The sequence below is a fragment of the Callithrix jacchus genome, chromosome 18 (genome assembly GCF_049354715.1).
Source record: "Callithrix jacchus isolate 240 chromosome 18, calJac240_pri, whole genome shotgun sequence".
NCBI classification, from domain to species: domain Eukaryota; kingdom Metazoa; phylum Chordata; class Mammalia; order Primates; family Cebidae; genus Callithrix; species Callithrix jacchus.
In genome coordinates, this window is record NC_133519.1 from 22388187 (window position 1) to 22414429 (window position 26243).

Sequence of the window (26243 nt, forward strand, 5' to 3'; positions counted from 1 at the left end):
GCACATTGATACGTATCATAACACCCTTTGCTCCTTCCACCTCATGACTTCAGTGCAATCTCTGCGGAGAGTGATTTAGCACTACCTTTCAAAACTAAAAATACACTTGATCAAGAAGCTCAAAGTATAGAGATTTGCCTAATGAATATCCTCGCACGTATGTGAAACTCTACATGTACAATAATATTTATTGATGTGTGACCCCTGAGGGCAAACAACTGGAAAAACACTGTTAATGAATATAGCACAGATCAAATAAATAATGATGGATTCATGGGACAATGGAATTTGGGTGACAATTAGCTGTACTTAACAACAGGCATGAAAGTGTCACGAACAAATCAGAATGCACACAACCGAAATGAAGTCTGCTGTAGAACATCCATCATGGCCATTACAGTGACTGACAGCCATGAGTGGCAAACCACGTGGCAGTTATAAACAGTGAGACCTCTCCGAAGGAACACTGCTGATCCTACTTCCTACAGGTTTATTATAGATCATTGTTCCGTCAAGAAGTTCAAGCTGAAAGTTCAAGCACCATGCCCTTAATTCCCGCTAAAATCCTCTGCCCCAAGAATAAGGCAGCATTCCTATAGCACAGGATATCATGCTGATTTAAAGGATGTGCAGGATAGACTCAACACATTAGGCTTATTATGCAGTTAGAAAAGTTCGGTTTTTATTTTCCTGTTCCAAACTCCATTTTATTCTAGGTAGTTCAGCAGCTGATTGAATTATAAAGCCAGAATTCTGCATATGAATGGCCAGACCGCACAGAGTTAAACTAATACCACAGTAGGATTTCTTTATTAAGCAAATGGATAAATCACACTCAGCAAGGTTTTGTCTTCCTCCTAATGACTTTCTTAGAGCTTTAATATTCAAAGGAAAATCACACACCAGCCAGAAGAAAAAGCTTCCAGAACCTGGAATCCTCCCCCATTAGTACCAAGAGCCTGGAAATCTCTGTCCAGATCCATCTGAAACAAACATCCCCATCTGGCCTCCTAGATTCTCTGCCTCTGAAGACAGAAAACTCACGGCTTCCATTCAAGGTGAAAAAGCCCTTCCAGACATGGAGTGGCCTCTGCTCTCCCAGATAACTGATTGACGCTGCAGGTCTCTCCAGCACCCACTCATGCAGCCCGCTCTCTTTTGGCCTCAGCATGTGCTCAGCTTGGCAGGATGTCAACACAATGGGGTGCACCCAAAGCAATCACCATAATTTAGACTGTCAAAGAAACAAAACACAGGACCCTACCTAGCATCCTGTGCGAAATTCTGCATTTTTTTTCCCAGTGGAGAGAAGTCTCTACAGATAGAAAAAAAACCTCCCCTAACTGGGTTCATTCCAGAAATGAGAAGGATTCAGCATAGTGTAGGGGTGAACCTCTGTTTATTGAAAGAATCCTACTTCATGGCCAAATACAGTGGCTTACGCCTGTAATCCCAGTACTTTGGATTATCCCGGGCTGAGGCAGGCGGATCATCTGAGGTCAGGAATTCGAAATGAGCCTGGCCAACATGGAGAAACCCCATCTGTACTCAATGTATAAAAATTATCTGGGCTTGGCGGCAGGCACCTGTAATCCCAGCTACTCAGGAGGCTGAGGAAGGAGAATCCCTTGAGTCCAGAAGGTGGAGGTTGCAGTGAGCCAAGATTGTGCCTCTGGACTCCAGCCTGAGCAACAGAGTGAGACTCTGTCTGAAAAATACAGACATACATCCTTTTTCAACTGGATGTTTTATGGACTGTGAACAACCCCATAAAGTTAATGTGTTTGCCCCTGTCTTTTTCCAACTAGCGTTTGGATCCGTGGTAGCTTAAAACCAAGCATATGATGAGAAAACTCATCTATCACAGTGGCAAAAACTAAGGAAAACTTTCAAAGAATTGGGCACCATTCAGCTCTTTTGTCAGGGGTTGAATTTGATGATAAAAACTTGTTGCTGTCTTAGTCTCTAGTGATTGTGCAGATCAGAGGGTTATGGGGAGTCCTGGGGCTCCCAAGGAAGGTGAAGGAGTTTATGGGGAAATGAAAATTTAGTGACTGGAGCAGACAGGAGGGGTACATGTTTTGGATATACATGTATATCCAAAGCTTTTATCCTAGAATAGCATATCCAACAAAAATATTTTCAAACATAAAGGAGAAATAAAGACTTTCCCAGACAAACAAAAACTGAGAGATTTTGTCAATACGAGATCTGTCCTACAAGAAATGCTAAAGAGAGTTCTTCAATCTGAAAGAAAGGATGTTAACGAGCAAAAATAAATTATCTGAAGATACAAAACTCACTAGTAATAATAGGTAGACAGGAAAACAGAATATTGTAACACTGTAACTGTGGTGTATAAGCTACTCATATCTTGAGCAGAAAGACTAAAACATGAACTATCTAAAATAATAACTATGATTTTTCAAGCAACAGTATAATAAGATAAAAATAGAAACAACAGAAAGCTAAAAAGCAGGGTAAAAACTTACAGTTAGGAGTTTTTATTAGTTTTCTATTTGCTTGTTTGTTTTTGCATCAATGTTAAGTAGGCATTTGTTTAAAATGATGGGCTGTGTGTGGTGGCCCCCTCCTAAATTACCAGCAGTTTGGGAGACCAATGCAGGAGCAGCACTTGAGCCCAGAAGTTTGAGTCCTGCCTGGGAAACATAAGGAGACTCTGTCTCTACAAAAACTGTATAAATAAGCCAGGCATAGTGGTGCATGCATGTGGCCCCAGCTACACGGGAGGCTGAGGCAGGAGGATCACTTGAACCCTGGAGATCAAGGTTGCAGTGAACCATGTTCATACCACTGCACTCCTGAATGACAAAGTGAGACTCTTTCTTTTTTTTAAATAAAAAGTAAAAATAAAGTGAAAGAATGTGTTATTAGATATTATTTGCAAGTCCCATGGTAACCTCCAATAAAAAACATACAACAGATACACAAAAAATAAGAAGCAAAAAATTAAAACATACCACCGAGAAAATGATCTTCACTAAAAGGAAAACAGGAGGGAAAGAAAGAAAGAAGACAACAAAATAAGCAGAAAACAAATAACAAAATGACAAGAGTAAGTTCGTACTTGTCAGTAATAACAATGAATGGAAATGCACTAAACTCTCTAATCAGAAGACATAAAGTAATTAAATGTATTAAAAAACAAGACGCAATGATCTGTTGCCTACAAAAAACATACTTTATAAAGATACACAAAGACTGAAAATAAAGAGTTTAAAAGAAACATTTCATGTAAATGAAATGTACCTATACCTGTATCAGACAAAATATTTTAAGACAAAAACTTTTTAGGTTGGTGCAGAAGTAATTGTGGTTTCGCCATTACGTTTAATGTATGAAGAGACAAAAAAGGTCATTATATAATGATAAAGGGGTCAATTAGGCAAGAGGACATAATAATTGTAAATATATATGCATCTAACAATGGACCACCCAGATATATGGAGCAAATATTATTAAAGCTAAGGAGAGAAATAGACCCCAATACAATAGTAACTGGAGACTTCACACCCTCCTTTTAGCATTGGACAGATCATCCAGAGAGAAAATGGACAGAAAATCAACAAAGACACATTGCATTTAAGACCAAATGGAACTAATAGATATTTAAGAAATATTTTATCCAATGGCTACAGAATACACATTCTTCTCCTCAGCACATCAATCGTTCTCAAAGATAGAAGATATATTAGGCCACAAAGCAAGTCTTTAAAATTGAAAAAAAATAATTAAAAAAACCTGAAATTATATCAAGTATCTTCTCTGACCACAAGAAAATAAAACTAGAAATCAATAACCAGAGAATTTTGAAAACTATGCTAACACAGGAAAATTAAACAGTATACACCTGAATGAACAGTAGATCAATGAATAAATTAAAAATAAAATTAACACATTTCTTGAAACGAATGATAATAAAAACACTACATACCAAAACCTATGAGATACAGTGAAAGCAGTAGTAAGAGGAAAGTTTATAGGAATTAGTGCCTATATCAAAAAAGTAGAAAAACTTCAAATAAATCACCTAATAATGCACCTTAAGGGACTAGAAAAGCAAGAGCAAACTTGGTAAAAAGCAAAAATTAAAGATCAGAGCAAAATTGGAACAAGCAAAAGAAAACATTACAAAAGAACAATAAAATCAAAAGCTGTTTCTTTTAAATAAAAAATGGACAAACCTTTAGCCCAACTAAAATGAGAGAGAACCCACATAAATAAAATCATGAGATGAAAAAGGAGACATTACAATCAATACTACAGATATCAAAGGATTATTAGAGACTACTACGAGCAACTGTTTGCTAATAAGTTGGAAAACTTTGAAGAAATAAATTTCTAGACAAATAGAACCTACTAAGTTTGAACCATAGAGAAATTTAAAACCCAATAGACCAATAACAAGTTACGAGATTAACACCATAATAAGAAGTCTCCCAGCAAAGAAAAGCTTGGGAACCAATGGCTTCACTGCTGAATTTAACCAAACATTTGAGGAAGAACTAATACAAAACCTACTCAAACTAAAAAGAGAATTAGTGAAAACTTTCAAAGCTAAGGAGAGAAATAGACCCCAATACAATATAATTGGAGACTTCACACCCTCCTTTCAGCATTAGACAGAACATCCAGACAGAAAACAGACAGAAAATCAGCAAAGACACATTGAATTTTATGAGGTCACTATTACTCTAACAGCAAGACCAGACAAAGACACATAAAATGAAATTACATGCCAATAACCCTGCTGAATAGTGAGGCAAAAAATCCTCAACAAAATACCAGCAAACTGAATTTGACAATTAAAATGATCATTCTTTTGACGTTAAAAAGATTATTCATCATGATGAAAAGGGATTTATCCCAGAGATGCAAGGATGGTTCAATATATGCAAATCAATGAATGTGATACATTATATCAATAGAATGAGGGATAAAAACTATATAATCATTTCTATTGATGCTGAAAAATTATTTGATAAAATTCAACATCCCTTTAGGATTAAAAAAACCCTTAAAATGTAGGTATAGAGGAAATATACATCAACATAGTAAAAGCCATATATGACTAAATGCCTTTCTTCTAAAATCTAGAACCAGACAAGGATGCCTGCTTTCACCACTGTTATTCAACATACTACTGGAAGTTCTACCTACAGCAATCAGACAAGAGAAACAAAGGGCATTCAAGTTGGAAAACAAGAAGCCAAGTTATCCTTGTTTGAGAAATAAAGACAAAAACACATGATCATCTCACTAGATGAAGAAGAGGCTTTCAGTAAAACTCAACATCGTTTTATTTTACAAACTCTCAAGAAACTAAGTGGTGAAGGAACATACCTTAAAATAATAAAACCCATCTATAAAAAACCCAAACACTATACTGAATGGGCAAAAGCTGGAAGCATTCCCCTTGAAAACCAGTAAAAGATAAGAATGTCCTCTTTCACCATTTCTATTCACCATTATGGCAGAAGTCCTGGCCAGAGCAATCAGACAAAAGAAAGAAATAAAGGACATCCAAACAAAAAGGCAGGAAGTCAAACTAAACCAAATAGCACATGTTCTCATTTATCAGTAGGAGTTAAATGATGAGGACACATGGACAGAAAGAGGGGAACACCAGACACTAAGGCCTACCTGAGGGTGGAGGGTGGGAGGAGGGACAGAATCATAAAGAATAACTATTGGTTTAGTACTTGAGTCATACAATAATCTTTACAATAAACTCCCATAACACAGGTTTACCTATATAACAAGCTTGCACATGTACCCCTGAACCTAAAATAAAAGTTTTAAAAGGACAGAGAGATTCACTCCTTGAGAGAGATTTTTTTGGGCTCCAAAGCAAAGTGAAAGCAATCCTAAGAAAAGGTAACACCTTTTTTAAAAAGAATTAAAAAGACAATTTTTTTAAACCCTAAATATCCTTGTTTGCAGATGGTATAATCTTACATTTGGAAAAACCTAAAACTGCCACCAAAAACCTATTAGAACTGACAAATTCGGCTGGGCACAGTGGCTCACACCTGTAATCCCAGTGCTTTGGGAGGCCAAGGCGGGCAGATCATGAGGTCAGGAGATCGAGACGATCCTGGCCAACATGGTGAAGCCTCATCTCTACTAAAAAATACAAAAATTAGCTGGGCATGGTGGCGTATGCCTGTAGTCCCAGCTACTTGGGAGGCTGAGGCAGGAGCATTATTTGGACCCAGGAGGCAGAGGTTGCAATGAGCCAATATTGCGCCACTGCACTCCAGCCTGGTGACAGAGCAAGATTCCATCTCTAAATAAAAAAAAAGAACTGACAAATTTGGTAAAGTTTCAAGATATAAAAGCAACACAAAAATATGTTGCATTACTATATGCCAACAGCAAACAATCTGAAAAATAAATCAAGAAAGTAATCTAATTTACAAGAGCTAAAATAAAATAAATTATTTATGTATAAATTTAGCCAAAGAAGGAAGATCTCTACAATAAAAACTGTAAAACATTTATGAAAGAGATTGAAGAGGACACCAAAGAATGACAAGATATTCCATGTTCATGAATTAGAAGAATCAGTATTATTAACATGTGTATACCACACAAGGCAATCTACAGATTCAACTCAATCCCTATCAAAATACCGATAACAATTTCTTCACAGAAATAAAATAATGATCCAAAAATTTATATGGAACCACAAAAGACCCAGAAGAGCTAATGTTATTCCAATCAAGAAGTACAATACTGGAAAAATTACATTTATACTACAGTGCTATAGCAACCAAAACAACTTGATACTGGCATACACACACACACACACACACAATCAATGGAAGACAGAATCCAGAAATAAATCCATACATCTACAGTGAACTCATCTTCAACAAAGGTGCCAACAACATGTATTAGGGAAAGAAAAATCTCTTCAAAAATCGTGCTGTGAAATCTGGGTATTCATATGCAGAATAATGAAACTGGACCCTATCTCTTGAATATAAAAAATCAAATCAAAATTGATTAAAGACTTAAATCTAAGACCTCAAACTATGAAGCACAAGAAAACTTGGGGAAATCTCTCCAGGACATTGGAATGAACAAAGATTTCCTGATTAATATCCTACAAGCACAGGCAACCAAAGCAAAAATGGGCTGCTGGGATCACATCGAGTTAAAAAAGCTGCTGCATGGCAAAGAAAAGAATCAACAAAGTCAAAACACAACCCACAGAATGGGAGAATGTACTTGCAAACTATCCATCTGACAAAGGATTAATAAGCAGAATATATAAGGAGCTCAAACAATTTAAGAGAAAAAAATCTAATAATCCAATTTAAAAATGGACAAAAGATCTGAAGAGACATTTCTCGAAAGAAGACATAAAATTGGCAGGCTGGTATGTGAAAAGATGTGCAATACTATTGATCATTAGAGAAATGCAAATCCCAATTATAATGAGATATCATTTCACCTCAGTTAAAATGGCTTTTTCCAAAAGACAGGAAATAATCAATGCTGGTGAGAATGAGAAGAAAAGAGAGCCCATGTACATTGTTGGTGGAAATGTAAACTAGTGCAACCACTATAGAAAACAGTTTTAGAGGTTCCCAGAAAAAACTAAAAATAGAACTATCAAATGATCCAGCTATCCATTGCTGGGTATATACTCAAAAGAAAGGAAATTAGTATATCAAAGACACATCTGCACTCCCATGATTATTGCAGCAACTATTCACAATAGCCAAGATTGGGAAGCCACCTAAGTGTCCATCGACAGATGAATGAATAAAGAAAATGTGGAATATATACACAATGGAGTACTATTCAGCCATAAAAAGAATGAGATCCTGTCATGTGCAACAGCATGGATGGAAATGGAAGTGATTATGTAAAGTGAAATAAGACAAGCATTGAAAGACAAGCTTTGCATGTTCTCACTGATTTGTGGGAGCTAAAAATTAGAACAATTGAACTCATGGAGATAGCGAGTAAAAGAATAGTTACCAGAGGCTGGGAAGGGTAGTAGTTGCGTAGGGGAATTGGGGATGGTTAATGGGTACAAAAACATGGTCCGATACAATGAATAAGATCCAGTATTTGCTAGCACAAGAGGGTGACTACAGTCAACACTAATATATTGTATTAATATATAGTATTTAAAAATAACTAAAGTAGTATAATAGGATGGTTTGTAACACAAAGAAAGGATAAATGCTTGAGGTGATGGATGCCCCATTTACCCTTATGTGATGATTATACATTGTATGCCTTATAAAAAATACATAATTGAATAAATTAATTAAATGGGGAAAAAAGGCAAATCTTCCATGCAGAAGAATTCTAAATAATTCATGTAGACAATCTTTCCTCAAGGAGAAGAACATAACTCCTCACGTTTTAAGTATGGTTTGTATATAGTGTCTTTCTTCCAAACAGAACAGCATGGAGAGGAGGAAAAGAGTAACTTTACCATGGAAAAACCTGGCAGACACTACCTCAGCCTAGTAATCAAGGTCAGCATCAACAGTCATAAATCATGCTGATGGTATGTACCATTTAGATGATCAGGTGAAAACGGCACTTTGCCTCTGTGACCTTCCTCCAAAAAAACCGTAAGGCCAGTTTAATCCTGAGGGAAACCATCAAATAAATTTTAATAAAAAGGCATCCTATGAAACACCTGACCGATATTCCTAAAAACTCTCAAGGTCAGCAAAAGCAAGAAGAGCCTGAAAAACTGTCATTGCCAAGAGGAGTCTAGAAAGACAATAATGACTAAAGGCAATGTGGAATCCTGAATGGGATCCTGCTGGGGAAAAAGGACTTTGGGTAAAAATTGCAATAAATCTGAATAAACTGTAAATTTTTGTTAATAGTAATGTACCAACATCAGTTTATTAATTGTAACAAATGTGCCATACTAATATGAAATGTTAATAATAGGAGAAACTCGGTGTGTGTGTGTGTGTGTGTGTGTGTGTAGTTTAAAGATATATGTAACAATAACACTATACAAAAAAACTAAAACTAAACAAAATAACAATAATTACCTAAGGAGACTGGAGGAGGTTGCTATCACTTAGGTATTTTCTGGGGTGCCTATAATGTTGTATTTTCTGACCTGAATGTGTAATAAATTAGTGTTAACACAGGCATTTGGTTTAGTAATAGTTATTAAGCATTATTACTATATATTAACCGTATATGTCTATTTAATATAGTTTTATCACTATAAAAAGGTAAAAAATTAAAAGAGTAGAATGAAATACACTGAAAAAATAAAGGAGATTGTCTCTGAGATTTATAAAGTTTTATTTTTTCCTATTTTTAAAATTTTTCTACAATAACTATAAATGTTATTTATAATCTGATAAGAATAAGTTCTTCTTATTAAAGAAGGAAAGAAAAGCAGACTCTCAATGAATATTTTCTGAGGAATAGCCTTGTTCCTTGCGATTACAGCTTTATCTTGTGCTAAAAACTGACTAGAAATTTACTAGTTAGGGTCATTTAATTTGCATACCAAATGGAAATGTAAGGTAGAGCATAATGCCTGAAGAATCTAGAAATGCTGTATTACAGTTTTCCACACGTCATTCTAATGCTTTAAAAACGTTTTTATAATTTCCAGTTTGGAAATAAGTTGACAAACAACAAAAATGCAATGACTTGGAGAAGACAGAACGATCCACAGGAAAGATGACAAAAAGTTGCTTATCATTTAGTAGCCTCCATTTAGAAGCTATTAAGCATCTGGCCTTGCGCTTTTGTGATGTCAAATACTAGAGGAGACATTATATGTGAAATAGACAAAACCCTCAGCCTGATTTTGTGCAGGCATTGCAAAGGAGCTACTCCATGAGATGTTTACTCTTAGAGAAATCTAATATTGCAGAACTATTTTTTTTTTCGATCATGTGTGACTTTTTATAAGTCATATAGGCCTCCCTGGGCCTCACTGTATTCATCGGTAAAATGAGCCTTTGGAATAAGTGACCTCTAAGGACCCTCCTCACATTAAAATCCTATGTCAGAAGACTATGCCAACATATGGGAGGGTAAATCTTATGATAAAATCAATGGTGAAGATAATAGCATTGAACATTCCACAGCATTTTTTAATCTATAAAAGTGCTTTTCAATTTATATTCATTTTATTCTTGACAGCTTCTATTTTCAGTACAAATAGAAGTATCGTTATACATATCATGGAAATGAGAAAACTGAGATGATGTGGATATTGACATGGAGCAATAGTAAATGCAAAATTTTAATGTATTCTGAAAACTCAGGGCCTGGCTTGATGTAGCTGCAGGATTCTGGGTCTTGAGCATTCGGATTCTCAAGGCTATGTCTTTACTTTTTTCATTTACAAAATAAGCAAGAAATATTATCCCCTTATAGTCACTTCTAACCAGGCTACCATAAAAGGTTAACTGGTAAAATGTAAACTATTTTCTCTGGAATTCTGACACAGTAGTCGTCAACTTTGTTCATAATAGTAATTTTGTTAAAAGAAAAAAAGAAAGTAACCGTGAAGTAATGAGACTAGTTTTTGTGGCTCCAAAACATCTCCAGATTCTAGGACAGATCAAAATACAGTAATTATATACCACATTCTGCACTGTATTATTCTATTAGCTGTTAGTCTGAATACGCCTCCAATCCCCAGTTTCATTATATAGACCCAAATCCAAGCTCCACAACTAATTACCTCTTGTCCTTGGGAAATTTTTCAAATTTTCTATGCCTCATTTTTCTCAGTTTTGAGGACCAAAATGAGTACACACACACATATACACACTACATACAACAGTTCCCACTACATACAGTAAGCCCTATATGTGTCTGCTCTTATTATAATTTGCCTAGAGGAAAGAACAATGTAAATAGATGTTTCTAAATTAGTGCTTGATCAATAAAGGAACTGATTTCATTAAGTAACTCAATCTAATTTCTAACAGAGGCTAATAACTCATAGACTAAAAATCTACAAATAATCAACTTTCTGGGAAAATGAATTGACTTAATTAGCAAAACTAATTTTCTTGGTAATGGTCTATAAATATATGAACAAGTTTCTTTCTTTCCTTGCCTAATTTTTATTTTCTGAACACCCCTATCTGAGACCCACCTCCATCTGTATTGATGCCATGTGAGCCCTGTGAGTTAGGCACCTGTTGCAAGGTAAGCCGACCAGAGTGCTGGCAAAGTAATCTTGGAACTGGAACCAAGAAAAAAAGTCACTCCCAAGTTTTTTTCTGTAGGATGGGAAGCTTAGACTGTATTTTTGTCTTCTGTGACGTTGACTAGAGAGATAGAGGAAATCTTTATACACAAAGAAGAAGAAAGATGTCACTATGCAGACAGAATCAGAGACTAAAGAAATAGAAAGTCAAATCTGTGATCTTCTGAGTTCCCATTCCCAAGAGTCCTGAGAATTGATCATATGTGTCCTTGGGTTCTGTGAGACACCATGATATCTGTAAAATAAATCTCCCTTTTCTTAATTTGTGTTATTTTCTTCCTTTTGAACCTAAATGATTCTAAATAATAGTTTGTCTACCCAAGCCAACTACTCCAAAGGTCATATTCATTAAGTAATGAATGAGGCCACACTCACAACTCTCTAATGGACTTAGGTTTTAAAATGGCAAGTAAAAAGTACAGACGTAAAAGTATTCATCTGACATATAATAACCAGGAGTGTTAAGTTCTCAAAAACAAAGATTTGTGAAATTGCAGGAGATCAAAGTCTGAATCTTATGTCAGAATTACATTAGTACAAACAGAAATTAATAAAAAAGATAGTTATAGCCCAGGTATAAGAGGGCTCATTCCCCTGTTCAGCTCTGAGATTGTGGATTCGGGAATCCACAAAAAATAAAAATCTCAGTTTTCAATAAGTTCTGCAAATTCAAGTCCTTCCTGTAATAAACAAGTCTAGATTGTAATAAACGACCTTGATCTAAGACAGAGTGGAGGCAGGAGCCCTAAGACAAGGGAAAAAGATGAACAAAAAAGACAAAGCTCCTTTTTAGATCTGCTTCAGAATTCTTAAGCCACATTTCCACTATCTCAACAAAGCAATCGGAAGGCAAGCCTCCAGGGTTAGACAGTGATAGACGAGGAAGATCCATTGAGCCAGTCTTGGAACTGCTCTCAAAAATGGCAGTGTGTCATCCATGTATGTGCTCAAGGTGGGGCTATTTTCTTCATCATCTAGAGCAGTGTTAGATATGCTAATGGGTGCTTCCTGGAACCAGCAAATCATAGTCTAAGTTTAATGGTTTCCTCCCTATCTCCAAGGAGAATTTACCAAAAATAATCAGGAAGTCTAGCCAGGCAGGTCATGGTTATCATTAATATTAGGCCTGGTTAATATGGCTTCCAATTCCAACTTTCTTTTCTTTTCTTTTTTTTTTTTTTTTTTTTTTTTTTTGAGACGGAGTTTCACTGTTGTTACCCAGGCTGGAGTGCAATGGTGCGATCTCGGCTTACTGCAACCTCCGCCTCCCGGGTTCAGGCAATTCTCCAGCCTCAGCCTCCCGAGTAGCTGGGATAACAGGCACGCGCCACCACGCCCAGCTAATTTTTTGTATTTTTAGTAGAGACGGGGTTTCACCATTTTGACCAGGATGGTCTCGATCTCTTGACCTCGTGATCCACCCTCCTCAGCCTCCCAAAGTGCTGGGATGACAGGGGTGAGCCACCGCACCCGGCTCCAATTCCAACTTTCAAAGGGAAAACAGGGTAGGCAATCTGCTCTGGCTGATATGTGCTCTCTCTCTCTCTGCCCTGACTGATTGAAGACCTGAACCTGAAGTCAGCCTGCAGAGGGAAACTCTCGAGAAAATGCAGGAGTGTTGAAGCTGTAGCCTCATCAAGGCCTCCTAAATCAGGAGCTGACTGTCAGTCCCCCGGCATGTGAATGAGTGTTTAGGCAATATTCACCTTCCAGCTTCCATTATGATAAACATCCTTTGCTGATTTATCCGCCTGTGTTGGATTACTGCCTTCACCAGTCTGACTTTAATTGATTTTTTTTAACTGGCCTCCGTAGGGTGTGAAAGTGCAAAATTTGCCACAGAGTCATTAGAGGGAGTGAGACTGTCCAAAGAAAGTATCCACATGGAGATGGGGAGCGAGAGCCAGAGAGGGTGAGATGTTTGTAGTGGGAGCGTTCTTTTCATTTAAAGAGCTCCCAGAAAACACACTTGCTTTTCTCAGTAAGTTAGAAAAAAAAAAATCTTATTACCATGTGACCTTCTTGGCATAACTAGGGAAGTGGGTAGAATAGAGGGTGCTTTATAAACTAAGATGCATGTAAATAGGAGGTTATGGATGCTTTTTGCATTAATTATATAAGAGTTCTCTTGTTACACTGATCAATTCTGGCTTAAAAGATAGGTTCCTTCAGAGAAGAGACTGGGAAATGACTGTATGAGCATTTCAGTTTTATCACTATAATCCTGGGCTGGCATTCTTGGGTCCCTTGTTTCTAAAATCAAGTCTGAAGGCCCAGCTCTACCACTGACTACTTGTGTGACCTTGAACAGGTCACTGAATCTCTCTAAGCTTTACTCTTCTCATAAAACAAAAACAAGAGAGGACTGATGCCTGCGTGACCTAGCAGAAAGATATGACTTCATGCTCAACCATTCAATCTTCCAACGTGCAATCCTAACTCAACGAGCAATAAATGTGTTTCAATAAAATTCTGCTGTGTAAAGAAGGAATGATTGATTCTGTCTAGAGGAGCTAGGATGAGCTTCTCAAGGAAAGCAAACTGGAACGTGGAAGACTCAAGTTAACCATGAGAAGGGGTGAATGTGAGAAAAGACAAGAAATCACAAGAGCCAAGTGGGTTCAGAGGAGTAGACCAGACTCTGTTGGAAGACCCTCCCACTAAGGGAACTGTGAAAGCAGAGACTGGAGGGAGGTGGGGCCCAGAGCTTCTACATTTAGAATCAAATGAGAAACTGCGTTGGGAAGCACTTTCTGAATTGCAATGTGCATGTGAACGTCTGCTATTCTCATCACTGCTTCTTCCCTTCATTCCCTAATCTTCTTAAGTGCTGCTGAGAATGCCAAATTCCCCCATCATGGTTTCACAAACAGATGCTTTGAAGCCTCCAGACCTGAGCTTGAACCTGGGCTCCAAACACTTGCCATGAGACACATTACAGAACCTCAATTCCTCACCTTGAAGCTAGGAAGAATAATACCTACTCTGCTAAGATGTTACTGATGTTAGTGATAAATCATATAAAATGCCTGGCACATTCCAAGTGGGCAAAAAATGGTACCTATTACTAGAGTGAATCGGCAACCAACAGAATGGGAAAAAATTTTTGCAGTTTACCCATCTGACAAAGGGCTGATATCCAGAATTTACAAAGAACTCAAACAGATTTACAGGAAAAAACAAACAAGCCCATTCAAAAGTGGGCAAAGGATATGAACAGACACTTTACAAAAGAAGACATATATGAGGCCAACAAACATATGAAAAAATGCTCATCGTCACTGGTCATTAGAGAGATGCAAATCAAAACCACATTAAGATACCATCTTACGCCAGTTAGAATGGCGATCATTAAAAAATCTGGAGACAACAGATGCTGGAGAGGATGTGGAGAAAAAGGAACACTTTTACATTGTTGGTGGGAGTGTAAACTAGTTCAACCATTGTGGAAGACAGGGTGGCGATTCCTCAAGGCCTTAGGAACAGAAATTCCATTTGACCCAGCAATTCCATTACTGGGTATATATCCAAAGGACTATAAATCGTTCTACTATAAGGACACATGCACACGAATGTTCATTGCAGCACTGTTTACAATAGCAAAGACCTGGAATCAACCCAAATGCTCAATGATGATAGACTGGATTGGGAAAATGTGGCACATATACACCACGGAATATTATGCAGCAATCAGAAATGATGAGTTTGTGTCGTTTGTAGGGACATGGATGAATCTGGAGAACATCATTCTCAGCAAACTGACACAAGAACAGAAAATGAAACACCGCATATTCTCACTCATAGGCAGGTGATGAAAAATGAGAACACATGGACACAGGGAGGGGAGTACTAAACACTGGGGTCTATTGGGGGGAAAAGGGGAGGGCCACTGGGAGGGGGAGGTGGGGAGGGATAGCCTGGGGAGAAATGCCAAATATGGATGAAGGGGAGAAAGGAAGCAAACACACTGCCATGTGTGTACCTATGCAACTGTCTTGCATGTTCTGCACATGTACCCCAAAACCTAAAATGCAATAAAAAATTAAAAAAAAAATGGTAGCTATTAACATGTTGTTAGAGAGAATGCATTTGAAGTGCCCAGATCAATGCCGGGCATAGAGGAGATATTAATAAATTTCCACTACTTCCCCTGGAGGTGAGAAGGGCAGTTCCTTGATTAGCATTATTTGAGAAGGGTTCAGAACTCCGCTTCCTCCAGTGATTCTCCTCATCTGAAATTCACACTCTCATTCAACAGGTCTTGGAAAATCTTTTCCAAATTAGGTTTTGAGGGAAAATATTTCAAAGATCTGAATATGTATTAGAAACACACACATGCTCATATGCGTGCACACACTCATATGCAAACAATCATGTGACATTTTCCAAACTTCTGTGACCATGGAATGCTTTCTTCTATACAGCCAAACTCCACTGGGGAAAAGGTGATTTAGGTTTTCTCTCCAAGAGGTTCCTGTTAACATTCAGACATCTTATCAAAGAAGAGATAAAACTTGAACACATTATTAACATTATTAGTGGTGATAATATTTACAATTCAGTGTCCTCACCATGACAGCATGTCATATGAATCATCTCATTTAATCGATGTTCATGAAAACCTCAAGATAGTAGTAGCCATCTTACATAACACCACTTGCCAGAAGCTACTCCAAGCACTTTACATAATCTATTAATTGTTGAATCAATACTATGAGGTAGGTGCCATTATTATCCCCATATTAAAGGTAAGAAAATGAATACATCGTGAGGTTAAGTAATCTGCCAAAGTGACAACATTGGAGTGGCCAAAGGTGTCAAGCCCAGGCACCCTGGCTCCTGAGCCCATGCTCTTCAGCACTGCACCATCCATCCATCCATCCCTGCAGAGACCCCTTGCCAGTTGTGCAGAGTGAGGCAGAGACGGGAGAGAGAGACTTTTCACAGGGAAATAGATGCTCATGAAAAATGTGATGAATCCTCAGGCCCTCTTCTGAGATTCTTCTGAACAAAAAAAATCCTGGGCAAACCCAAGACATGATATCATCACTTCTAAAGAGTTGGTTATTATGCGACAGAGAATTCAGAGTATGCAGCGAGCCAGTCTCTTAGGCAGAGGACTCTGGGCAATTCATGAGCAAATGTTTTATTAGACAATCCAAAGCAGAATTTTTGTAATTTTTTCCTGACTGAACTGAACTTCTAGTTTGACATGGATCTTTTTGAGTCCAGCCATGGAACTAGACTCGGCAACCAAAGGTTGACATCTGGGCCTCAAAGAGATCAACAGCTTGCTGAAAAATCTTTCCTTCACTAGAGGAACCCTGCCCAGAGAGCAGAGAGCTCACCTGCTGCTCATTGCCCTTGCCGAGCCGCATCTTCATTAAACCAATTCTACGTCTGCTTCACTTGCGTTTTAAACATTTAACAAATGAGCTTAGATAGCTCCTTCAACCGGTATGAAAAGCCACAAAGGCAGTCTTATGTCTGGCCAAAATATTCTAGACCACAGAATCAACTCAGTGGAGCTGGAGCCTGGTGTCATGTGTTATTGACACTGACAGAACCTGCAGATGGCTTTGTTTTTCCTCCCACAGGGAGCAGTCACGCTAATATAACACGGAGGACTTTATTGCTTTTCCAGTATGCTAACTTGTCTTGTCAGAAAAGAGAGGATTTATAGGAGCTCGAGAGCCCCTGTGCCCTAAGATCCTTGCCACAGTCACTCAGCAGGTGCCAACACTTGGAAACCAATGAGACAGCAGCTCAGGTAATGGATGCTCAGCCCGGAGGCCTTGAAACCTCTCCATAAAATAGTTTGCCTCATTATGGCCCAACAAATGACAAACTATCACACAATCGCAAGAAGGGACTCATGGAAAAACATTGTAGAAGCTGAAGAGAATGTTTTGGTAGAAGAAAATTTAAAATAGCAGTATTCAGAATGGCCATTCACTCTGGATTCAACTATACAAAAATATTTTTGTGAGTGGAACATAATAGGGAAAAACCCATTATTTTGCTGATGTTTTAAGAAAAGAGTTTTTAAATTACTTCATACTTTTGAATGTTATTAGTTTGGCCCACACTATATAAGATTTTGAACAGGAAAGAATTATAATATCCGTTTAGGTTTTGTAAAGGAAGAAAAGTGATAGCCATTGATTCTGCCTGACACGTCAAGACATGTATGTAAAATATTTCAATGAACCCTCATGATAAAATTTCAAAGTAGATAGTGTCATCTCCTTCTTTCAAATAACATGAAATAACTTGCTACTAGTTGACTACAATAGGCAGTGATATGTTTGCAAATCATCTGTCTATCCTGTTTGCCATGTAAATGTGCAGTGCCCCTTTGATTATGGGCTTAGCTGTGTGTTCTGTTTTAGATGATGGGATATTAGCAGATAGGATGCAGAGGCTTAGAATGTGCTTTTGCAGTTGGACTTGGTCTCTTGCCCCTCTGCCACCACTGGTCCCAAAAGGACACATGAAACAGAGCCACCCCTACGGAGCCATGCCTAGATCAATATATCCCCCATTCAACAAACCTGCAGGCTGCCCCACGGACACATGAGTTAAACTAGTCCTTAGTGTCAGATGCCACTGAAATTTTCTGATTGGTTACTACCTAGCACTATGTTCTGGCCAAGATTAACTAAAAGGTAACTTAGTTAGAAGTCAACCCCAGACCTCAAAATCCATAGTCTGTTTTTCTGGGCCATCCAATCCAAGTCTAAAACTTTTTCAAAATCACACATAACTTATGGGCAATCAGGCTGAATCAAATGACATATTGAAAAAGTTAGTCTTGAGAGGCTGGGTGTGGTGGCTCAAGCCTGTAACCCCAGCACTTTGGGAGGCCGAGGCGGGTGGATCGCGAGGTCAAGAGACTGAGACTATCCTGGTCAAAAGGGTGAAACCCCCATCTCTACTAAAGATAAAAAAAATTAGCTGGGCATGGTGGAGCGTGCCTGTTATCCCAGCTACTCGGGAGGCTGAGGCAGGAGAATTGCCTGAACCCAGAAGGCAGAGGTTGCAGTGAGCTGAGATCACGCCATTGCACTCCAGCCTGGGTAACAAGAGCGAAACTCTGTCTCAAAAAAAAAAAAAAGAAAAGAAATTAGTCTTTTTCATGCTTCTTGCTCTCCCACTATAACCTCCTACACCTAAATAATGGCCCCTACCTCATAGTATTGATTCAAACTGGGCTGGTCCATGGCCTACAAATGACAGTAAAGTCTATTAAACCTGTTCCAATCCAAGTCTTGCTGTGGTCTTCAAAAATTGGACAGAATGTGGTGGAGAATAAACTTAACATAATAATGTCTTCAGTTAGATACACAGAATCATAGTTGTTGAAAATCTGGCAGGGAAATGGTTAAACAGGGAACTAGCTAAATAAATAGTGATGCATCCAACAATGGAATATTATTTATTATATATATAAAAACCAAACATGTATATGTATATTTGCTTATTTTTGCATGAGCTTAGAGGAAAGTATTAAAGAATGCACACCAAAATGTGACATTGGGTCCAAAGTGGCTCCCGCCGGAGGTCATGGCGCTTGTGAAGGCGAGGTTATCAGTTCAAGGCTAACCTGAGCAACCTCATAAGCTCAAACTGATTGGCAAAAAAAAAAAAAATGTGACATTAATTGCCTCCTCCTAGAGGGTGAGGAGCACAGTTCTGGGGAGAGTTTATGCGCATTTACTTTATAGATCTTTATATTATTTCACTGTTACAGTGATTTTCTATAACTTTTCAACCATTGTTTCTTTAAATATCGATTCTGTTCCTCTCTCTCCTCTCCTACTGATAGTCCATTACGTCTATGTTGATATATTTGATGGTCTTTCACATTTGTTTCTGAGGTTCTATTTATTTTTTCTCTCTGTTCTTCCTCTTGCATAGCCTCTATCAATCTATTTTCACGTTTGTTAATTTTTTTTTCACACTGCTTCAAATCCACTTTGAGACACTCTGGTAAATGCTTCCTTTCCATTATGTGCTTTTCAACCCCAGAATTTTCATTTGCCTTTGCTTTAAAATTTCTGTTTATTAACGTTTATAAAATGTTCTCTGTTTGATGTCACATTGTCCTCCTACCTTCCTTTGCTTCTTTGGTCAGAGTTTCCATTCGTTCTGTGAACATGTGTGTATAATGTCTATCTTAAAGCATTTTGTTATTAACTGTAATATCTGGTTACTCTTCCAAGCAGTTTCTACTGCCTTCTTTTCTCCAGTGTATGAGTCGTGCTTTTCTGTTTCTTTATATGGTTTGCAATATTTTTTTTGAAACTGGACATTTTAGGTAATATGTTGTATCAGCGTTGGGTACTGGCATTCCCCTCTGAGACTTATTATTTGCTTGTTTATTTTTCAGCAATTATATTTTAGTGATGTCTGTTTCTCCCACCCTCTACTCCCTACTTTTACCCCATAGTGTTAAGCCTCTGATGTTGCTCCTTAGGGAGGTTTTGGGTATGGCCACGTCATTCTGGATGACTGTGGGATAACCGCATTGGTACAGTTCTCTTTCTTTCCTGTTGACTCCTAGCTGTTTAACTTTGCTAATTGCCTGCTGATCATTCCATTATTCTCAACAATTCCCTGGGGCATACATTTCTTTATAAACTAATACAATCAAATTGTGACTCCTTCAGAGACACAGTTCCTGACGTGCATGTTTGAGATTTGTTCTAACCCCAACAGGACTTCTCCAAGCTGCTTTTTTCCCCAGTTGTCTCCTGCAGACAAGCTAGCCTGCCATGGAGACAGTATTGTCCTTACACTTAGACCCATGAATCAATTGCCTTTCACCAGAGAGGGCCTTAGGTTTGAACTTCTCCACTCTCTATTGCAAACAAAGTCAGTTCCTTCGGGGAGAGATTAGAAGCTACCTGTCCGATGGCCTGCTTGAAAAATCCCCGAGACAGCTCTAGCGCTGGAAGTGAGGATGATGGCAAGCTTCTCTCTGCTCTAGCTAAGAGCTCAGTGAAGTGGGGGGTCAGGGGTATGACATCAGACTGGGTCTTTTGGCTCACCTCTTCTGACATGGAACCATTACCCCACAAGCTGTGGTGGGACAAGAGTGATTAGGGCCCTAGTATTTTCAGCCACCTCTGTTCTATAACACAGGCTGAGCAGAAAGGAGCCCTCACCTCTCACCTGAACTTGCCGGGAACTCTGCCTCGGCAACAGGCAATTGGGGGTAAGATGAGAAATGCTGATATCCTGCTCCTCCCAGGAAGAAAGCAGCAGGAGCTGGGGTAAGAGAGAACACTGTGTTCTTGGCTGCAGCCATCTAGAGTAAAGTCTCCACAGTCAGCTGAGCAGGAGGGATGAGAACAAGAGCCTCCCTGAGCTAGGGGGAGGGGAAGGAAGTGGTCTTGGGGCAGATACCACAGACTTTCCCCTTTCCTGTTGAATATTCATAGGTTTTCTTGAATAGCTGTTTTTTCATTTGCCGTTAGGACCATTTATAGAGGCTTTAGTTAGTTTTTTTGTTTAGTCTAGTTTTGTTTTGTTTTAATGATTTCCACCTGCTTCACTGGTGAGCAGGTCACTGGAGTTCCTCATGCTGTCATGTCAGAAGTGGAATTCCATTCATTAGTTTTATATAACTTTTGTAATTAATGAATATGTAAAATGAAAAGCAAATGAACCGGAAGGTTTTTTTATACCAAAACCTGCTGATTTGTAGATGTAGAAACTGAAGTCTAAAGTCAGTGGTTCAAGCCGATTAGTAACAGGGCTTAGAACTATGTCTATTTCTATATACACTCACATTCTTCTTCTCACACCACCCTTGACCTTCTTCTGCCTCAGTCAACTTCTGGTATCTTTACCCTCTCCCCCGGCCCCAGGCCCCTTTCTAGTACTCTTGCTCTACGAGAGCATGGCCCAGGGGTTCCTGGTACTCTTCAGCTACTTCTTATTATAGGGAGCTACAGCAATTTAATAAGCCAGCAATATTACCAGTTCACTATAAAACAGCACTGATCTTACCTGTACCATAGGTAGAAAGGTATTAAAATTAATAAATATCTGGGGGGAATGAAGGGGAAAAAAGAATAGATGTGTATTTATTACCATGGAACTGTATACTCAGAATAATAATGATGATAAATTATATGCATATTTTTTCTCAATAAAAAAATAAAATTAATAAATGTTTGTCCCAATGGTACACAGGAAACTGTATGCCTGCCTTGGATAAAAGGGGATGTGATCATTAGAAAGAGTGTCTGTGAGCAAGGAGGATTATCAGGACAGGTATTATAATAATGGATACGTGTCATTACACATTTGTCCAAACTTATAGAATGAACAACACCAAGAAGAAACACTGATGTAAGCCATGAACTTTGAGTGATAATGATGTGTCAATGTGCTACTCTGTTGGGGGATGTTGATATTGGGGGTAGGCTGTGGATATGTAGGAGCAGGGGTTATATGGGAAATCTCTATATTTCCTCTCAATTTTGCTGTGAGTCTCAAGCTACTCTTAAAAAATATATAGTCTTAAAAAAGGGCGGGGGGGTGTTAGCCCAATGGCTCAAGACAGGTGCCTAAAAAGTATGTAGGCTTCAATGTAAGTGCAAATCCAAACCACATTGAAAGCGGGACTCAGTGGCTCATGCCTGTAATCCCAGCACTTTCGGAGGCCAAGGCAGGCAGCTGGCTTGATGTCAAAGTTCGAGACCAGCCTGACCAATATAGTGAAATCTCATCTCTACTAAAATTACAAAAATTAGTTGGGTGTGGTAGCGCGCATCTGTAATCCCAACTACTAGTGAGGCTGAGGCAGGAGAATCACTCAAACCCAGAAGGCAGCAGTTGCAGTCAGCCAAGATTGCCCCACTGCACTCAAGCCTGGGCGAGAAGAGTGAGATTCCAACTCAAAAGAAGAAAAAAGAAAAGAAAAACCGCATGGTAATATCATGACACCCGTACTATACTAGCTAACATATAAAAGAGAACTAAAGGTTGGTGAGGATGTAGAACAACTAGAACTCCTGGCAAGAAGGTAAATTGGTACAACCACTCTGTTTCCACATCTGTTAAAGCTGAGTATCTGCTAATTTTAAAGCCTAGCAGCTCCACTCTGAGATACATACCCCACTGAAATGCACATGCATCTTTACAAGAACACCTGTACCAGAAGGTCCATAGCAGCACCACTTCATGAAAGCCAGAAATTAGAAATGATCCAAAGCCCGCTGCTATCCAGAAAGCAGTGCTCATGTGCAGAACATTAATTACAGAACTCTCAGAATCGTCACCAATGGAGGGAGGGAAGGAAGTTGGATTGGGCAGAGAGAAGTTGGGCTGCTGAGATGCAGGTCATCCTGGTCTCAGCAGACCCCATAGGGAGAGCTCTAAGTCTGGGATAGCGCCTCCTAGTTGTCCTGAGTTAGGGTGAGGAAGCTAGTTTTTCATCCCCCACATGTCAATCAGTACTGGATGTGGGCTGCCCAGCACAGGAGTGTGACCCTGGGCAGGGCAGGTATCCTTCACTGAGACAGCAGGGGAATTTGCCCTGCAGTCCTAAAGAGGAAATCTCGGCACCACAAAATAATAGAATGGATCAGTAAAGAGAAGTATATTGACTCAGTAAACAGAGTGGAGTAAATTTACCCAAAGAAATACCATACAGTAATGAAAGTAAGCAAACCACAATGATGCATACATACTGATGAAGACATGGAGAGCATAAGCAAGCCATAACCCTACAAACATACTGAGGAAGATACCAAGCCAGATTCAAAGGAGAACATATGGTTGGAGTCCCTGTGTCTAACACTCAAAAACACACATGATCCATGATTAGGAGAGTGGCTTCTCTGGTAGTTGGGTTAGAAGTGAGAGGCATTTGCCACAGGGGGCGCTGCTAAGATCCCGTTTTGATCTGAGCTCAGGGGACCCCAGGTATGACCACTTTCGGAAAGTCGTTGAGCTGCACACATATGACCTGTGCATTTTGCTGCCTCTGTTTTATGCTACAATTAAAAGTTTTAGTGGTTGGCAGGGGCCAGGGAGGGGTGACGTGGGGAGTGACTGATCAGTGGATACCAGGTTTCCTTCTGAGGTGGTGAAAAAGTTTTGTAATAAAATCCGGCTGATTATTACACAGAGAATGCATTAAATGTAACTGAAGTCTATACGGGTTGAGCATCCCTAATCCAAAAAATTGAAACCTGAAATGCTTCGAAATCTGAAGCTTTTTGGGTGCTACCTTGACACCAGAGGTGGAAAACTCTGCACCTAAGTACTTATCACTAACTTTATTTTATGCACAAAATTCTTAAAAAATATTATATAAAAATAAATTTAGGCTATGTGGGTAAGATGTACATGAAATATAAATTAATCTCATGTTTAGACTTGGTCCCATCCCCAGGATATCTCATTGTATACATACAAACATTCTACAATCAGAAGTCATCCAAAATCTGAACCACTTCTGGTCCCAAGTATTTCAGATAAGGGAATACTCAACCTGTACTTTTACATGGTCAATTTTATGCAATGTGAATTTTACCTCCATAAAATCTTTTTTAAATTAAGTTTTTTAGAAATAGAGAGAAAAACGGAAGTCTCTGTTGAGTTGAAAAAAGGATGGAGCAATAGACAAAGAGGGATACGCAGTGAATTAACCACAAACTGCATGTCATATAAGCTTTCATCCTCTCCTCCATTCCATTACCCATGACCTAGGCCTGTGTTGAAGGAGAGAGGAGAGTGCAAAACAGGAAGAATTAAAATCATCAAGATCCCCCTTCATCCTCACATCCTTCCTTTTGTTATCTCCCCACAGAGTCTGGTGGGCTTCGGGGCCAAGGCAGACCCAGAAGAGATGTGGCAGGAGCAGTGTTGGAGGCAGATAAAAGGAGGATGACAAAGAGAATCTTCCCATTGACCCACTCATCCATCCTAGCTCAACAAGGTAGCCCCCATTAAGGAGCCATTTCATTTCTGTAGCACTGAGACCCAACAATGCCAGCTAAATCAGGCATCACTGTATGGCCGATCCCAAGGTTTTATTAGAATTGTTACGCTCAGCCATTGCTCCCTTAGTTTTATATTACTAAAGATAACTCTGCTTTGTTTGACAAAAATGCATCTGGAGTACAAAATCTTAAAAGAGAATGTGCCCAGATGGTAGAGGTATTTAAGGAAATAAGTCTTCCAGTTTGGGAATTTGTAACCCCTTCTGATTTCATGTGCATGCTTTTTCAACTCCCCTCCCCATGCCTTGTTGCCCTTACACCCTTTTCCAGTTGCCAGGAGGGTTGTATGGTGTAGCCATAGTAACCACAAAGCCTGTCGATGCTACCCTCCCACCATACACACACACACACACACACACACACACACACACACACACACATCACATGCTTCACTCACTAACCATAACTCTCTGAAACTCCAATAAACCTTTATATCCTGAAAAGGAACCCAAAATAACAAATACCAAAGTTGTATGAAGCTTCCCATGTTGTGTTTTTGTCACTGCATCTAATTGCTGTTCACACGAAAGGTAAAACAATATAAATAGGATTCAGTGGCACATTGCTTACAGTTGGAGCCTTCTTTTTACACAGAGAAGAGACGGAGAATTTGTACCTTTCCCTCTCCACTGGAAGGTAAGTTGAAATTGAAAGTGGGCTTTAAAGATGTGCTCCTTCCTGATTCTTTTTCTTTGCCTTGCAGAAATAATTATTGTTGACTAATAATGTTGGTTTTTAAGGCAGATAATGAGTGCTTCCAACATAGTCATTGAATTTCCTCAAGCTAAGACCTGCCTTCTACAGTCCAGGTCCCCATGATCTGAACTGAATCTCCAACTCCCAAAGGCAAGAATTCCCCTGTATTTGCATCTGTCAGGCCACACTGGGATGTGGCAGCCAGTTCTCAGGAGACTGGTTTCAGGAGAACATTCACGATATATCCAAAGGATTATAAATCATTCTGCTACAAAGATTCATGTACACATATGCTAATTGCAGAACTGTTTACAATAGCAAAGACCTGGAACCAACCCAAATGCCCATTGATGATAGACTGGACAAGGAAAATGTGGCACATATACACCATGGAATACTATGCAGCCATAAAAAATGATGAGCTCGTGTCCTTCGTAGGGACATGAATGAATCTGGAAACCATCATTCTCAGCAAACTGACACAAGAACAGAAAATGAAACACCACATGTTCTCACTCATAGGCGGGTGTTGAACAATGAGAACACATGGACACAGGGAGGTGAACATCATACACTGGGATCTGTTCGGGGGGGCTAGGGGAGGGACAGCGGTGGGTAGGGAGGTTGCAGAGGGATAACATAGGGAGAAATGCCATGTATAGGTGACAGGGGAATGGAGGCAGCAAACCATGATGTCATGTGTGTACCTATGCAATAATCCTGCATGATCTGCACATGTACCCCAGAACCTAAAGTACAATAAAAAATATATATTTTTTAAAAAAAGAATAGATCCACATTTAGGGGCTGAAGACCAAGTCAATGGGCAAATCTGCACACTGGACCTGTTTTTTGTTTGTTTGGTTTTGGTTTTCTGTTTGTTTTGTTTTTCCTTGTTTGGTTGGTTTTCTGTGAGGCGGAATCGCGCTCTGTTACCAGGCTGAAACACAGTGGCGTGATCTGGGTTCACTCCAGCCCCCAGGTTTAAGTCATTCTCCTGCCTCAGCCTTCCAAGTAGCTCAGACTACAGGTGCGTGCTGCCACACCTGGCTAATTTTTTTGTATTTTTAATTGAGACGGGGTTTCACTATGTCGTCTGGGATGATCTTAATATCCTGACCTCGTGATCTGCCTGCCTTGGCCTCCCAAGATGCTGGGATTACAGGCGTGAGCCACAGCTCCCGGCCTGGGTCTTAAAATGAAGCCATGGAGAAATAGGGAGTCTTTGGTCTAAAGAAAAGAGGAGGACTTTAAATCCCAAAGTC

The 26243-nt window shown here is 39.1% G+C and overlaps 1 long non-coding RNA gene across 1 annotated transcript in view; it reads right to left on the reverse strand.

Moving 5' to 3' along the window:
* Positions 1–26243, reverse strand: part of LOC118148813 (uncharacterized) — a 69722-nt gene that overhangs the window by 40369 nt on the left and 3110 nt on the right. The gene's annotated exons all lie outside the window — the stretch shown is intronic.